The sequence below is a fragment of the Ursus arctos genome, unplaced genomic scaffold (assembly GCF_023065955.2).
Source record: "Ursus arctos isolate Adak ecotype North America unplaced genomic scaffold, UrsArc2.0 scaffold_31, whole genome shotgun sequence".
In the NCBI taxonomy this organism is placed as follows: Eukaryota; Metazoa; Chordata; class Mammalia; order Carnivora; family Ursidae; genus Ursus; species Ursus arctos.
The window spans coordinates 1,821,633-1,833,362 of NW_026622997.1; the positions used below are offsets into that span (position 1 = coordinate 1,821,633).

The following is an 11,730-nucleotide window of genomic DNA, read 5'->3' on the forward strand; positions in this document are numbered from 1 at the left end:
TTAACATTATGAAATCTAAAAGTATAATTTATCACATCTACAGCTTAAACTGAAAACAAAATCGTGAGATAGATATTTCCCACTAACAGGATACTTTCCACATAAGTATGAAAAGATTCACTTCTCTCTCTACTCTCTCCTCTCTCTACATAGGTATATTCACACTTGGTATATAACTCAAAAGGCTTAAAAGGATATAAAGTACACATGTTAATACCAAAAAATATTCTGCTAAATGTTAGGTTCATTAATGATCGGTACCCTGAGTATATGGCCCATGAGTTGGGAACACAATAGGCAAGCTACCAGAAAACCCAAGTAGAGTGACTAAAACAATTGGGTGTTTATCTCATGAACAAAAATACAGTTCGGGTTTGATGAAGGAGTCAACAATGTTATCACAGAATCCAAACTTTGTCCATATTTCTGTTCCATTATCGTGTTATCTAGATAACACATTCATCACCTGGCATGTTTCCTACAGTTTAAGTGAAACACCTGCCACTCCCAGACTTATGTGTGCTTTGCAGGTAGGAAAATAGGTAAGAGAAGAATAAAACAATGAAAATACTTGAGATAATAAAGATGTTGATTGTTTAGTGTTATGATGATATCCCTGAAACCCCAAGAAATTTAGCATTCAAATTATTAGGACTAATGAGCATTTGGAAGGTAAATCGAGCCACATGCAAAATCAATGACAAACTTTTTTGCTGTTGCAAACCAGCAATAACCATTGGACACTAAATAAGAAAATGCTAGTAAGAAGAGTGAAGATAATGGAGAAAAATATCGACTTTGGCAAAGGCTTGAGTAACTACAGAAATATGCCATATTTTTGGAAGAGAAGTCTTAGTTTAATTTCTCTTAAATGAATTTATAAATTTATTTCCATCCCAATAAAACGTTATTATAAGATTTTAAAATAATCTCGACAAACTAGTTTTAGACTATAAAGGGAAGTTTCAATAAAAATATCATTATAGGATATTTTAATAAACTGGAAAACATACCTTTTTAATAAATATTTTATTTTAGAATAGTTTTAAACTGACAGAAAAAATTATAAAAATAGTGCGGAGTTCCCATATAGCCCACATCCAGTTTCCTTTATTATTTTTTTAAGATTGATTTTTACTTATTTGTTTATTTATTTGAGGGAGCGAGAGTGCACGCATGAGCCGAGAGAGGGGCAGAGAGAGAGGGAGAGAGACCAGCCAACTCTGCTCTGAGCACTAAGCCCGCAGACCCTGAGATCACGACCTGAGCACCTGAGCCGAAACCAAGAGTCGGGCGTTTACCTGAGACACCCAGGCACCCCTCTTCCATTATTAATACCTTACAACAATATGGAATATTCACCGTAATTAACAAACTAACACATGTACTTCATTACTAACTAAAGTCCGTACTTTATTCACATTTCCTTCATTTCTACGTATTGCACTTTTTTCCACTTCCAGTCCTTAACAAACCAAATTTAAACTGTATTAAAAAAGTAATTATGTAGGAATGATCAACCACACTTGAAAGAGAAGAATAAAAAAGGGACTTGGCACACAATTCATTTATAATATTTAAATTGTGATATTAACATTAAAACAGGCAAACAGATCAATAGAGCAGAGTCAAGTGTCCACACGGACAAGTGCTGTGCTGATTTTAGTACACAATAAAGAAGGGGCTAGTCAATAAGTAGCATTTGCCAAAATGGGCTATTTTGGAAAATAAAGTGAAAAATGTGTTTTTCAATACTCAGAAAATTTCAGATGGTTTAATTTAACCTATAAAAATTAGAGGAATATATATCAGCATATCCCCCTGATTTTAGAGGAAAGAAAGCTGTATCAAACAGAATGCCCAAGACAAGTCACAAAGAAAGCCACCAGTTGAAAAGGAAAACCCCTCTACACCAACCGAGGGAAAACTTTTTTCCTACTCACTTCACCCACAGCTTCTGTGACCAGATGTGTGGTTTTTTTCTCTACACCGATCAATCCTCTAACACCAGCTGGACGTCCTACAATTCAGATCTGACACTGTCTACCTGGAGTTAGGGTCAGATTCCACAAGTTAAAAGCTCAGTCCCGCCAGACGACCCTACTTCAGACCTAACTTGCAAGTCCCAAGCTGTCACCTGTGCTTCTGACTGTCTGGCTAGAAATCAGAGTTCCCAAAACCCCCGTCTCATGTTCCATAACTTCTAAAATGATTCACAGAACTCAGGAAAACATGCTTTCCAGTTTGTTACATGATAAAGATATGATAAAGGAGACAGATGAACAGCCAGATGAAGAGATACATAGGTGAAGTCCAGAAGGGTTCCAGCACAAGAGTTTCTGTCCCTGTGGAGTTGGGGTGCACCAGCCTCCCACCACCTGCATGGCTTCACCAGTCCCGAAGCTCCCTGAATCCCATACTTTAGTGATCTTTATGGAAGCTTCCTCGTGTAAGTATAACCAATTATTAACTCAATTTTCAGCCCCGCCCCTCCCGGGAAGATGAGTGGGTGAGGCTGAAAAGTTCCAAGCTTGTAGTCATCGCTTGGTATTTCTGGTGGCCAACCCCTGCCCCGGAACCCACCAAGACTTGCCTCATTAGAACTAAAAACCCAGGAAATTCCGAAGGATTTTAGAGCTCTGTGTCAGGGACTGGGTTCAAAGACCAAGCACTAGAATAGAATATATTCCTTGTACTTCTCTCACTCAGGAAATTACTAAAGTCTTGGGAGCTTTGGCCAGAAGCCAGGGACAAAGATTAAAAAAATATATGTATTTCTTATTATATTATAGTATCACATTAATAAATATCATTACATTGCTTTATGAACTCAGTACAAAAAATACTTTATTAATAAAACCTTTAAAAAGAACAAGAATAGGAGTAAATACTTAACAGTAAAATAAACTTGGGGCAGTTGGGTGGCTCAGTCAGTTGGGCATCCAGCTATTGGTTTTGGCTCAGGTCATGATCTCACGGGTCCTGCGATTGAGTCCCGTGTGGGGCTCTGTGCCCAATGGGAAGTCTGCTTGAGATTCTCTCCCTCTGTCCCTCCCCCCACTGGTACACATGGGTACACTCGTGCTCTCTTTCTCAAAAATAAATAAATAAATCTTTTTTAAAAATTAAAAAATAAACTGTATGAAGTTTAGAATCCTGAGTATTTAAAGTAACCATTCAATTCAGTAGGAAAAATGCAACTATCAATGGAAATGGAAAAACATATTAACTGCAATTCATAGATGAGAAAATTCTGTCAGCCAATAAAATATATGAAGATTCTCAAATTTAAGGGTAATCAACGTGATGCAATAATTTATCATATTTCACCTATAAAAATGAATTGTAGTAGCACTATATGGTGTGTGTTAGAAGGGATTGTATGTTAATACCATGTAAGAGGCGGAGTTCAGTCTTCCTGTTGACATAGAGTATGAAGTAATTAATAGAATGGGAATAAAAGAAAAGGAACAGCGTAAGAGATATTTCAACGATGTAATTGAAAATCCTTGATGTATGTTGGTAATAGAGAAGACAGAACAGTTAATTGTTATATAATAAAAGAAATGCTGTTCCTCAACGTCTAATTTAGTTATTTGATGTTTAACTTGCAGTAATACAGGAACGAAATAGAAGTAACATATCTCATGATACTCTACAAAGAATATCTAATAAATGGGTTTAAATATACTCTAGAGAAGTATGGGAAAGATTTATTTATTGGAAACTGAAAAAAAAATGCACACACACTAAAAAAAAGCCCAGAAAGATGTGAGAGTTGACAAAACCAAAAAAACGAATTAAAAAATAAAAGAGCAGAATAATCCTAGAAAAGAGGAATAAAATTTAATCTTAATATTTTCTTCCTTAACTATTTGAGGCTATGAATGTCATGTAAGCACTGATTTAGAAAAATCCCAGAAAATAATATTTAATGTTTTGTCAGTGTTTTCTAAATGTTTTATAATTGGTAAAATGAATACATTCATAGCCTCTGTAGAAAATTCTAGGTATGGATTATGTCTGTTTGCTTTAAAGATTTTCTACTAGGTTTTGCTTCTTATTGTGATCAGAAAATTATGTCTCTAATATTCCTGCTTTTCAGAATTAATTGAAACGTTCTTTGTGGTCTAAGACATGGACACTTCTGGCAAATGCTCCATAGGCATTTAAGACAAACATGTATTCTGTTTTAAGCTATAAATTTTTAAATAAATTTTCAGTTAGAACAGTTTTAGATTTACAGAAATATTGTAAAAATAGTACAGTTTCCAAATAGCTAATATCCAGTTTCCCCTATTACAAACATATTAGTATGGTACATTTCTCACAATTTAGAAGCCAATAGTGATGCATTGGTATTAACTAAAGTCCATGTTTTCCTTAGTTTTACCTAATGTCCTTTTTCTGTTGCATGATCCTATCCAGCACACCGCACCATTTAGTGGTATGTCTATACCTAGTCATCGTATCTCCTTAGACTTCTTTTGGCTGTGTCTCAGACTTTCCTTGTTCCACAGCTTGGAGGGGTTCTGTCCCTCAATTGATATTTGTCTGTTTTTTTCCCCCTTATAATTAGACTGAGATTAAATGCTTCTGGGAGGAAACACACGCAGATAAAGTGCCATTCTCATGAAATCCTGTCAAGGGAACATACTATCAACATGACGTACGCTGTCCACGTTGCTCTGGGTTACCTGGCTGAGGTGTATGTGTCCGATTTCGCCAAGTAAAGTTACCCTTTTCTCCCCTTGCACACCTTCCGCACCCCCTGGGACAAGATCACCACGTGAACATCAGACTTACAGAGTGAGAGCTATGGCTCCACCTCGTTGAGAGTGGAGTATTTTCATACATTATTTAGAATTTTTTTTTTTCTTTTAAGACTTTATTTATTTTTGTGAGAGAGAGAGAATGAGCATGAGCGGGGGAAGAGGGGGGCCAAGGGAGAAGCTGACTCCCCACTGAGCGCGGAGCCTGGTGGGGGACTCAATCCCAGGACCCTGGGGTCATGACCTGAGCCTAAGGCAGACGCTTCACCGATGGAGCCACCCAGACGCCCAATTATTTAGAATTTTTCTGCATGAGACCTATGGCTATTCTCCCTATGTATTTAGTGTTCATTTATTTACATCAATATGGATCACATATTTATTTTATACTTCGTGTTATATCTCAATAGATTTTATTTATTTTGTTGCTCAAATTCCTATGGCTTTGGCCACTGGAAGGTCTTTCAGGAGCCTGCCATGTCACTTTGATACACCCCCATCATGTGTTGTCCTGGAGTACTTCCTTACTGTCTGGTACCATAAAATGCTCCAAGATTATCTTGACTGTTCCCTTCCTTAGTCCTAAAATCGGCCATTTCTTCAGAAAGCCCAGGTTCCTTTTATTGGAGACCAGTGTTAGAAATCAAGACTTGAAATGAGGTTTGCTCACGGTCCTCGGGATGTCAATGCTTCTGACCCTCTGAGTTGAGAGAGCAAATACATGTGTGTTGATGTCTGGTATTGGTGTGAGGGTAGTGCCGGCCGCTTAGAATAAGTTAGGAAGTTTTTCTGCTTCTTGTAATTTTCTAGAGGAGGTTGTAGAAGATGGGTATGAGTTTGTAAGTATTTTGTAGAATTTCCCAGTGTAGCCAGTGGGACCTACTGCTTTGTGTTTGGGAAAGTATTAATTATTGATTCAATTTCTTTCATTGAAATAGTTATTCAGATTATCTGTTTCTCCACATCTGAGTTTTGTTAGTTTGTTCTTTTAAGGAATTGGTCCATTTCATCTAGTTTATCAAATTCATGGTCCAGACTTGTTCATAGTACCCCTTTATTATCCATTTAAGATCCCTGAGGTCAGTGCTCATGACCCCTCTCTCATTTCTGACATTGGTAACTTGTGTTCTCTCTCTCTGTCTAGTCTGGCTAGAAGTTCATCAATTTTATTGATTCAGCCTTTGATTTCATTAATCTTTCTTGATTGTTTTCCTGCTTTCAATTTCCTTGATTTGTACTCTAATTTTTCTTTTCTGCCACTTGCTTTTAGCCTATAAATATTTAAACTTATAACCTGGATCCACATTTTATTTTATTTGAAGATTTATTTATGTATGTATTTTAGAAAGAGAGCACCAGTGGAGGGGGCAGAGGGGGAAGGAGAAGGAGAGAATCTCAAACAGACTCCATGCTGAGCACGGAGCCTGACATGGGCTCCATCCCCCACGACCCTGAGATCATGACCTGAGCTGAAACCAAGAGTCGGTTGCTTAACCAACTGCGCCACCCAGGCGCCCCTGGATTCACATTTTAAATTATTGCATCTCTGTCTTAGTTTGGTCTGTTTAATTTGTCAATGACTGTTCAGGTTCAATTGAATTTTCTAACTGAGGATGTTTCCATATTACTTCCTTTTTTAAATTCTTATACTGTAGCTCGTGAAGACTGATGCACAATGATTTCATGGCACATCTTTATTGTATATAGAAAATGCCGTTATGAGGTGACTGGGTGGCAAAGTCAGTTAAGTGCTCGACTCTTGGTTTCCACTCAGGTCGTGATCTCAGGGTCATGAGCGCAAGCCCCACGTTGGGCTCCATGTTCAGTGGGGAGTCTGCTTGAGATTCTCTCCCTCTGCCCCTCCCCCTGCCCTCTCTCTAAAAAAAATAAATAAACCTTAAAAAAAAAAGAAAGAAAACCCCATTGCCACAAGTGTCCTTTGTTATCTTGTTCAATGTTTTAGAATCTTAATTTATTTTTTTTTAAAGATTTTATTTATTTATTTGACACAGAGAGAGACAGCCAGCGAGAGAGGGAACACAAGCAGAGGGAGTGGGAGAGGAAGAAACAGGCTCCCAGCGGAGGAGCCTGATGTGGGGCTCGATCCCAGAACGCCGGGATCACGCCCTGAACTGAAGGCAGACACTTAACGACTGTGCCACCCAGGCGCCCCTAGAATCTTAATTTAAACTTGTCTGCAGCTATATTTGAACTCTTTATTATTATTATTATTATTATTATTATTATTATTATTATTATTATTTTGCATATGTTTGCTGTGCCTTTGAAACCATTTAATGTCAATCTTTCCATGTCACTTTGTTGAAAAACTAATGAGGATTCGTGGAAAGTTACTAGTTTAACATTTTATCTCTGCTCTTAACCTCAAAATGTCCACTCTACCTGTCAGAGCTAACTGTTGCAACAAGCAGACGGATGGCTTGAGTGAGACTTCAGGCTTTCTTAGATATCCAGGTCAGGAAATCTTGAGGGCTTTGTCCCTGGAAGTCCTCAAAATGAGATAAACAGTCTAGCGACCCCTGGAGCTGATCCTGAAAAGATGTCAACTCTACTCTTTAATACCCAGGTATAAATTTATTGGAGCCCACATCCATATGTTGGGAGTGTCTCCACACTGCAATTGGAGTGCTATTTACAGATGCATTATTATCATGTTATCCCTGTTATCTCAGTGGCTTTCTGTTATACTTGAAATATAAACTCCTTAACATGCTCCTGAGTCCTGTGCGATGAGATTCCTACCTACTCCCCCAATGTCACCTGTCTCCCCACTGTGCCCACACTCCCCGTGTCCAAGTTCTTTGACAGGTAAACCTTTTTCCCACCCCTCTGCTTGAAGCCTGTTTTTCTAAAACTGTACTCATTTTCTCTCTGCTTCTTTAGCTGAATAATGCCACCTCATCCTTTAATAATCAACAGTTTAATTCCCTTAATCACAATGTCTCACTTAGCCACACCTACACCTTACTACAACATCTTATACTTTGCAGTCATAGCTTTTATATGGAGCGCTTCCAGGACTTTCGAAGGGAACTCGGAGAGTCAGAACAGGATTGTGTTCAGGAACGTGGACCTACGTGGCCTGGAGTCAAACACAACTCTGCCACCTAGTTGTGGGATCATAGTCAGCGTTCTTAACCTTTCTGTGCCACCGTTCTTTCCTCTGTAAAAATATCTACAAGAGGGACTAAATCATATATTTTTGGTGAGAATTAGATAATTCAATATATGAAGAGCCTGGAACAGTTCCTGGCGTGCAGTACGTTCAACCGTTAGCTATTAGTACAACCGTTGCTACGGCAAATCGTACCTATGGATTTGTAGGCGGATTTGTGCGGGCCTACTAGTTCTCAGAGAGCAGAGAACGTGAGAGCTACTCCGCACTGTGTCTTCAGCAGCATCTAATAAATTAACATTTGCTAAGTTACTTAATTAACATTAAAGTCCTGAAATGATTTTGGCTTTTCGACATCAGTTAGTATCCTGCAAGGTAACATTTATGAGACTATGTGAGGTGAAAAGTTGTGCAGGGTAACAAGGACGAAATTACTGGGGCCTTTTCTACTTAACACCAAATAATGTACTCAATCTCGTAAGAAGTTATTAATTTATAACACTCGCTTTCAGCCATTAAACTGGAAGGACTAAAAGGGTCAGTACTTTTCAGGAGTATGGTGGAGAAACAGTTCTGTCGGTTACAGCTGAGCACGGTCCTACGGCTGCTTCAGGAACTGTAAAAGAATTGGGATAAAATACAATTTGACTTCAAAACATGAAACGCAGAGTTTAAAAATTCCCACTTACTAAGACTGATTACTTCCTACAACCAGAAACATATATGACATTTAGAGAGCACTGTTAAAAAAAAGACACAGAAGAAACCCACGAATCAATAGCGAGCTGCTTTACGTCCTCACTCTCACTGACTGATATCAGAATGCCAAACTGTTGAATTGTGGGGGGAGTACTAAAGCCATAATTTTTTGTCCCTGCATTAAATGGGGACCAGACACACTTTTCAATTCCCCATTTTATTTGATTTTAATTTTTTGTTTTTGTCTAGTTTTTATTTCATAATCCTAAACCTAACTTTGCAATCCAGCTAGACTCACAGGGGAGTAAGGAGAATATGGAGCCCATAGAACTGCAGCGAGAGCACAAAGAGTATAGGACGTTCGAGCAGATGGGGGTGAAGGGGTGCTCTCCTGAGCTATAGAAGGAATAGTCCGGTGGTTTAGATAAAACACAAGTCAAATTTACTAGGTTTGTCCACAGTCAGCAGTGGTGATCTTCTTGCTGGTCTTGCCTTTTCCTGGACCCAAAGTGCTCCATATTTCACAACATCCCTGCCCCCTCTCACCTTGCCAAAGACCACACGCTTGCCATCTCACTCAGTGTTGGCAGTGCAGATGAAAAACTGGGAACCGTTCATGTTGGGTCCAGCATTTGCCATGGATGAGATGCCAGGACCCGCATGCTTCAGGATGAGATGCTCATCCTTAAACTTCTCCCCACAGATGGAGTTATTGCCAGTGCCATTGTGGTGTGTGAAGTCACCGCCCTGGCACATAAATCCCGAAATAATCCTGTGAAAGCAGGAACCTTTAGAACCAAGTCCTTTCTCCCCATGGCTCAGAGCACAAAAGTTTTATTTTTTTTAAAGATTTTATTTATTTGAGAGAGAAAGAGCATGAGCGGGGGGGGGGGGGGGCAAGGGGCAGAGGGAGAAGCAGAGTCCCCGCTGAGTGCAGAGCCCCACGCAGGGCTTATCCCAGGACCCTGAGATCATGACATGAGCGGAAGTCAGATGCTTAACCACTTAACCGACTGAGCCATCCGGGCGCCCAGAGCACTTTTCTGCTGTCTGGAATTTGTCTGCAAACAGCTGGAGGGAGACGCAGCCCAAGGGCTTGTGCTCCACAGTGATGTCAGAGAACATGGCAGGGTTGACCGGGGCTGGGCCCGGCTGGGGCTCGTGAGCAGCGGCACCTGCAAGGTTCCAATCCCTATTTTAAACAACATTGAGACCAAGCGATAATAACAGCTGCTTGCTCCAAGAAATATCAGTGGAACAGCTCACTTATCAAGCTTTCCTTCAAGACTTTTGCCTTGCTGTGCCCACCAACCCAAATCTACTATTTTTAAGCTCTGCCCAAACAACAATTCTCTGTTTTGCAAGGTTCGTCTCATAATCACTCATTCCAGATCTGAAAACCTTATAAATATCCTTCCTTAATTTTTCCCCCTTGAGACTCCAATAGCGCTGTCAAAAGAGTATTTTCCATTTCTGGGGTGGGAGTGATAAACTCAGCTTTGCTTGACCAACAGCTGTGTGTAGAGGTCTTGGGGGAACTGGACAGTCAGTAGATACGGTGTAAGTTTTCAGTGGACATACACATTTATTCTTATTGAATATATGCCGAGGAATGAATTTTGAGGTCAGAGAATAGGCAGATGATATATTGTCAAGTAATGGCCTCCTCCCTAAATCCACACCTTATAGTTCCCCCACACATCAGCTATGCGAGTAGCTTTGGCCAATGGGACATTACAAACATGACATAAGCAGAAATTTGAAAAGGGAAGGTCCTCTTGGAACGCCGATGCCGTGTGAAGCAGCCTGCGTTAGTCTGGTGAAGACATGTAATCAGCAGCCATCACTTGACATATGAGTGAAGTCATTGTAGACTATCTGGTCCCAAACAAGCCATAGTACTGTAGTGCCATTCCCCAGTCTCGTCTCCCCTGAACAAGACTAGTGGAAGAACCATCAGGCTGAACTCAGCCCAAGCTGCTGATCCAGAGAATCATGAACCAATTAAAGAATTACTGCTTTATGCCCCTAAGCTGTGAGATGGTTAGTTAATGTGGCCATACATAACTGATAGGGTGTCTGCTAACTTTCATAGGAACTGCCAAACAGCTTTCCGAACTGCACTCCCACCAGCGGAGCAGGAGAGATCGAGTCACTCCACATCTTCACCACCACTTGGTGTTGTCTTCCTTGGGCTTTTAGCCATTATTCATAGTAAGAATGTACGGCACTTTTTTGGATGAGTACTGAGTTGAGAATCTTTTTATATGTTTGTCAGCCCTTTGGATCTCTTTTTGTAAAGTTCTTGTTCAAGTTAATTACTCATTTTAAAAATTTTTGATATTTTTCTTGTTAGGATTGATGCTGGAGTTCTTTATAGGTTCAGGATAGGAGTCTTTCTGTCGGGTATATGGAGGGCAGATATTTTCTCCAATACTCAGTAGCCTGCCCTTTGATGTTCTCAACAGCGTCTTTTGATAATCAGAAGTTTTGATAAATTCTAACTTATTTTTTTCTTATCTTTTTAGTATTTTTTGTGTCCTGTTGAAGTCCTTGTTTACCAAGGCCACGAAGACATTTTTCTGTGTTCTCTTTTCCAAGCTTGTGGTAGATTGTCTCCATGATGTTCACCAATTTCTTCCCCATGCACACGTCATGCCATTCCCCTAATAATAGAAAGGATGTGTTCTTCCTTTCCCCCTTTGAATCTGGATTGGTGGCCTCGTGACTCACCTGATCAAAAGAATGCTGTGAAAGTAGACATTCTGGAACTTTGGAGTGTTGGTCATAAAAAGTTCAAAGCTTCCACCATGGTGTTTTTAGAACCCTCGCATTAGAGGAAGCCAGCAAGCATGTTAGAAGTCTAACTACCCTAAGACTACTTGGTGGAGAAAGAGGGCTCCCAGGAAGCAGCCAGCTACTTCTCCTGTGGCAGACAAAGCACCAGGCACGTCTGTGAAAGAGCATATTGAATATTTTATTCCCAAAAGATGCTACATGAAGAAGAAATGAGGTCCCACTCATATGGCCCCATGTGAGCTGTGACAGCCATTTTCCACCTTTTCAGCCATCCTTTCTGAGGCCCCAGACATCAGAGCAGAAATGAGTAGTTCCTGGAAGTCC

At 39.9% G+C, this 11,730-nt stretch overlaps 1 pseudogene; it reads right to left on the reverse strand.

Moving 5' to 3' along the window:
• Nucleotides 1–8,976: 8,976 nt before the first annotated feature.
• Nucleotides 8,977–11,253, reverse strand: LOC113264212 (peptidyl-prolyl cis-trans isomerase A-like; annotated as a pseudogene).
• Between the last annotated feature and the right edge of the window lie 477 nt (nucleotides 11,254–11,730).